We start from the raw sequence: 6,000 nt of genomic DNA on the forward strand, positions 1-6,000 counted from the left end.
ACACAACCAAATACTAAAAAGTCTCCTGTGGCACAACCACCAAAGGAAACGGTTGTGAAACCAAAGAAACAAAAAAAGCAAAAACAGAAAAAAGTGGCTGAAGAACCAAGAAGACCAATTACTCGGGCATATGCCCGGGCTCTTCTTGAAGCTCAAAACAGCACGGGTGATGGAGCAAACCCGAAAAATGAAGAAATGCAAAAAAACACTGGAGCCACTCCTGAAAAAGAAAAGGCTGAATCCCTCCCCATTTCAAATGCAAAGGAGGACACGGAGAGAGAGAGAAATGGGAAGAACCCCAGCAGACCAAACCCTGTGCCTAATGGAGGGACTTGGCAATATCAACCCATTCCCACATTTAGACCCCCGTTTAATCCCTGGCACGAGATTGCTGCTCTCAGACACCAACTGGAAGCCTCCCAACACCATCAGAACGACCTTTACTGTAAAATGGTAGGTGCAAACAAGAGGGCCTCTTATCACCAGCTTCAGGTGAACAAACTTCGTGAAGAAATTCACGAGAACAAGCAAAATCACGAGGAAACGATTAAAGGCCTCATAGAGCAGCTGGAAGAGGCTTCTAGTAATAAGCCCTATGACATCAGTGAGACAGACACTCTCGCAAGTGGCAATGAAGCTATGGTCATATTGGATGAGGTGATTGCTACCCTGCAGGACCAAATCAGCCACCCTACCACAGAGCAGTGTGTGGAGTCTGCCACTCCAACCACAGAGGCTTCACACACTGACTCTGTAGGACTGAAGTCCTCTAAGGAGGCTGAATTTGAGCTCAAATGTAGGATTCAGCAAGAGCAGATTGAGATGCTCCAGAAACAGCTCCTAGCAGCTCAAAATCAGCTTGAAGAGCAGGCCGTTAAACATAGGCAGGAGCAGGAGACACTCAACCTGGAAATCAGTGACCTGAAATCCCAGCTCTGCCCCAACAAGGCCCTTCATGATTTGAAGAGAGAATCTCCTGAGCGAGAGCTGAAAGGGGCCAAAGCTTCCTCACTTAAAATCCCACAGCAGCACAAAGAACAAAATTCCACTGCTGCAAATGAAATGCACAAATTTGGGCTTCCGAAAGAAAACGAGACTGGAGAACAGGAGAAGATGGAAAAAGAGGACTCACTGCCATCCACTGCAAGGTCTCTGCAGGAGCCTCAGAAAGAAAAAGACACCACAGAACAACAGAAGATAGAAAAAGAAGAGTCAGCTGCATTTTCTGTACAGGAATCTTTGCAAAATCTACAAGACAAACAGAAAATGCTCAATGTCAAGGTGGCTGAACTCAAGACTGAAGTCAAGAGCCTGCCAGAGATTCCGCCAAGTAAGAAGAAGAACAAAAAGAAGCGGAACTGTGCGCGTCCCCAATTTCACATAATTGGTGTCAACATCAAGTCCTAAAAATCATATTTATATACAACTAAATTGTCAGTGAACATTTGAACCCCTCTCGGTCAAGACAGAAGGCCACCCCTTCCTGAGCCCGGTTCTGTCAGAGGTTTCTCCCTATTAAGAGGGAGTTTTTCCTCTCCACTGTCGCCAAGTGCTTGCTCATAGGGGATTTGGGGGCTTTTTTTTAACACCAACCACTGAAAAGTTCACTGACATCAAATTTAAGACTCAGCAAATATGGAAATGGATCATTCGTCATCAAGTGAGGAATCATCCATTTAAAACATGTTTGCTGAGTCATATTTAGTTGTATATAAATATGATTTCTGTCACACTAAGGCCAATCACAGACTAATTTGGACAATTGGTAAAAAATAAATAAATTGAAAAAATTGAAAAAAAGTAGTTGTGTCATTGTTTCATGTAGATTTCAAATAACATGCCATTTTATGTCAACATATTTCTGTTACATTTGTAGTGCTCGTGGTTTTATATTCTTATGATCCTGTTTGTTTGATGAGTATATCCTTCTGCCTTACTTCACATATTTACTGCTGCTTGGCTAGCTTTAGTCATGCTAGCATCAGCACGGGTAGAAACAGATACATATCAGAGACATCACATGTAGCTTGTGTTTATGTTCAGAGTGACATCTGATTTAAAAGCAGGCAGCAAAGCACTGAGCAGCATATCAGTCAGCACAGAAAACAAATGCCATAAATGTCATCAATTAGGCTGGAATAATTTGTTTCTAGTGGCTTCTATTGTAAGTGCTTTACATTTCAGCATGACATCCTGTATGTGTCCTACACTGAGGACACTTGAAACTGGTCATTTTCTTAGAATGGAGCTAAAGATAAAAACAAAACAAAACCAAACTTTCATAAGAAATCTTTATTCTGCAGTAAGGGACATTAAAAACCTAATAATGTTATCATTAAAAATATTAAAATGTGAAGTAAGAGCAAAATGTATGTTTGATACATTCAGTCATTTCATTTCAGTAGGTAAATAGTGTAAAACATATTTGCTTATATAGGAAATATCTGTTACACAGAGTGGTGATAGCATGACTCGTTCAAGGTAACAGTGAATGAGCAACAACTAGACTTAAATACATAAATAGCCCTTTTTGAACTAGAAGTCATAGTCATAGTCATACATTTCATTCACACCCAAATGCATTGGGGACAATCGAAGGTTCAGTATCTTGCCCTTTGACATGTGGACTGATAGCATTGGGGACTGAAGCACTGATTAGTACACATAGCCACAGCTGCCCAACATAAATGATTCCATGTTGGTTAAAGACCAAACCAATCAGCTGCATATACACTGCAAAAACTCAAAATCTTATCAAGTATATTTGTCTTGTTTCTAGTCAAAATTTCTCATCACACTTAAAATACGAGAAATCAGCTACGGAGTAACATTTCAGTGAGATATAGGAACTTGTGAAAAAGTCTTGAAAACATATTGTTTTATTTTATTGTTTTATGTTTTGTACCTTTTAACATTTCACAAAGTAAACTTGTTTTGTATTATGAACACATGTTTTTGTTGGCTGGTTAGAGTTGCATGGATCGCAGATTTATCTGTTTTTTGTGAATATAAGCTGCTGACTGGTGAGCAGAATTTTCAGCTTGGTACGTTAGTGTTCATCAGTTAATCATAAAACATATTTAGTGCTTATAACAAATATATTATGCTAAATAAAGACAGATTTTTCCACAATGTATATGATAGTAAGAGTTAGTAAACCTCTATTAAAGTCTCCCTCTGCAGTCTGTTGTTTCTTAGATTCAGCATTGAAACTGAATTTAAAACAAAACATAGATGACATTCTGTCACTTCGGCAACCACCAAGATCTCACTGCCTACAGACATTCAGTAACTCTCATTGGATAATGTTAATAAATATCTTTCACTAAATATGAACGTTTTCTACCTGTCCTTGTTTAAATTATGAAAGAAGTTATTAAATCAAATCAAATCAAAATCAAATCACTTTTATTGTCACATCACATGTGCAGGTACATTGGTACAGCACATGTGAGTGAAATTCTTGTGTGCGAGCTTCACAAGCAACAGAGTTGTGCAAAATACAATAATGTAAACAAGCAAAATACAAGAATGGCTACATCTGAAACTAATAAATATATGTACAATATATAATAGTATATGCATTTCTGGATGTGTATACTAAATATTTTTCTACGTGTGTGTGTGTGTGTGTGTGTGTGTGTGTGTGTGTGTGTGTGTGTGTGTACACATATTTTACAAATTAAATAGAGTAAACAATAAATAAAATATATAAAATAAAATATACAGAGTGAGACATGTGCAAAACAGTGGCGTTACTGTACAGTATGGAGTGCATAATGTTAAAGTTCCAGTAGTGAAGCTGAGGTGTCTATGAAGTGTTCAGCAGTCTGATGGCCTGATGGAAAAAGCTGTCTCTCAGTCTGCTGGTATGCCTGAGAATCTCTAGAATGTCGAATACTTTCACTAAACAGTTGTCTTCTACTTTGGTTAGTTTTTTTAACAACCATTTAAAAAACATATTTTGCTTTTGTTTTATTTTTAGTGCAATTCCTGTAGAGTAGCTTTTATAGTGTTAATTCAGTATGTGCTACAAAATAAAAGCATTTCCTTTACATTAGGTTTGTGGGCATTTTATTTGAATTGTTCCAATCATGGCACTTCAAAGGAACAGCGCATCACAGGAACAGCCTGTGATGTCACAGTGCACATTCTACTGGAAAACCCTATAAATAGAGGAGACGTTCAACCAACTTTAGTGGATCTCGGATGGCAGAAACACAAAGCAACCTGGTTGTTAAAACAAAGACAAGGCGGACGCAGAGAAACGCAGACGCACACGCTGACGCATCTACAATGGCAGAAGCAAAAATAGATATGGTCATCACACCAAAACCTGAGGTTGATAAAGCCACACAACCAAATACTAAAAAGTCTCCTGTGGCACAACCACCAAAGGAAACGGTTGTGAAACCAAAGAAACAAAAAAAGCAAAAAACAGAAAAGAGTGGCTGAAGAACCAAGAAGACCAATTACTCGGGCATATGCCCGGGCTCTTCTTGAAGCTCAAAACAGCACGGGTGATGGAGCAAACCCGAAAAATGAAGAAATGCAAAAAAAACACTGGAGCCACTCCTGAAAAAGAAAGGCTGAATCCCTCCCCATTTCAAATGCAAAGGAGGACACGGAGAGAGAGAGAAATGGGAAGAACCCCAGCAGACCAAACTCTGTGCCTAATGGAGGGACTTGGCAATATCAACCCATTCCCACATTTAGACCCCCGTTTAATCCTGGCACGAGATTGCTGCTCTCAGACACCAACTGGAAGCCTCCCCAACACCATCAGAACGACCTTTACTGTAAAATGGTAGGTGCAAACAAGAGGGCCTCTTATCACCAGCTTCAGGTGAACAAACTTCGTGAAGAAATTCAACGAGAACAGCAAAATCACGAGGAAACGATTAAAGGCATCATAGAGCAGCTGGAAGAGGCTTCTAGTAATAAGCCCTATGACATCAGTGAGACAGACACTCTCGCAAGTGGGCAATGAAGCTATGGTCATATTGGATGAGGTGATTGCTACCCTGCAGGACCAAATCAGCCACCTACCACAGAGCAGTGTGTGGAGTCTGCCACTTCCAACCACAGAGGCTTCACACACTGACTCTGTAGGACTGAAGTCCTCTAAGGAGGGCTGAATTTGAGCTCAAATGTAGGATTCAGGAAGAGCAGATTGAGATGCTCCAGAAACAGCTCCTAGCAGCTCAAAAATCAGCTTGAAGAGCAGGCCGTTAAACATAGGCAGGAAGCAGTAGAGACACTCAACCTGGAAATCAGTGACCTGATATCCCAGCTCTGCCCCACAAGGCCCTTCATGATTTGAAGAGAGAATCTCCGGAGCGAGAGCTGAAAGGGGCCAAAGCTTCCTCACTTAAAATCCCACGCAGCACAAAGAACAAAATTCCACTGCTGCAAATGAAATGCACAATTTGGGGCTTACGAAAGAAAAGAGACTGGAGAACAGGAGAAGATGGAAAAGAGGACTCACTGCCATCCACTGCAAGGTCTCTGCAGGAGCCTCAGAAAGAAAAAGACACCACACAGAACAACAGAAGATAGAAAAAGAAGAGTCAGCTGCATTTTCTGTACAGGAATCTTTGCAAAATCTACAAGACAAACAGAAAATGCTCAATGTCAAGGTGGCTGAACTCAAGACTGAAGTCAAGAGCCTGCCAGAGATTCCGCCAAGTAAGAAGAAGAACAAAAAGAAGCGGAAACTGTGCGCGTCCCAATTTTCACATTAATTGGTGTCAACATCAAGTCCTAAAAATCATATTTATATACAACTAAATTGTTCAGTGAACATTTGAACCCCTCTCGGTCAAACAGAAGGACACCCCGTTCCTGAGCCCGGTTACTGTCGAGGTTTCCCTCCCTATTAAGAAGGGAGTTTGTTCTCTCCACTGTCGACAAGTGCCTGTGCTCATAGGGATTTGGGGGCTGTTTTTTAACACCAACCAATGAAAATTCACTGACATCAATTTGAAGGACGCAGCAAAT

General features: G+C 40.5%; 1 protein-coding gene and 1 long non-coding RNA gene across 2 annotated transcripts in view; one reads left to right on the forward strand and one right to left on the reverse strand.

Annotated features, from left to right (window-relative positions):
* tmcc3 (transmembrane and coiled-coil domain family 3) overlaps positions 1–6,000 on the forward strand; it is a 59,219-nt gene that overhangs the window by 27,483 nt on the left and 25,736 nt on the right. The window lies entirely within an intron of this gene.
* LOC120735905 overlaps positions 2,908–6,000 on the reverse strand; it is a 25,547-nt gene continuing 22,454 nt past the window's right edge. Inside the window, exon 3 of the long non-coding RNA XR_005696372.1 lies at positions 2,908–3,267. This is a non-coding gene — a long non-coding RNA (uncharacterized LOC120735905). The remainder of the gene's footprint in view (positions 3,268–6,000) is intronic.

The sequence above is a fragment of the Simochromis diagramma genome, unplaced genomic scaffold (assembly GCF_900408965.1).
Source record: "Simochromis diagramma unplaced genomic scaffold, fSimDia1.1 OVJJ01000816.1, whole genome shotgun sequence".
Taxonomy (NCBI): domain Eukaryota; kingdom Metazoa; phylum Chordata; class Actinopteri; order Cichliformes; family Cichlidae; genus Simochromis; species Simochromis diagramma.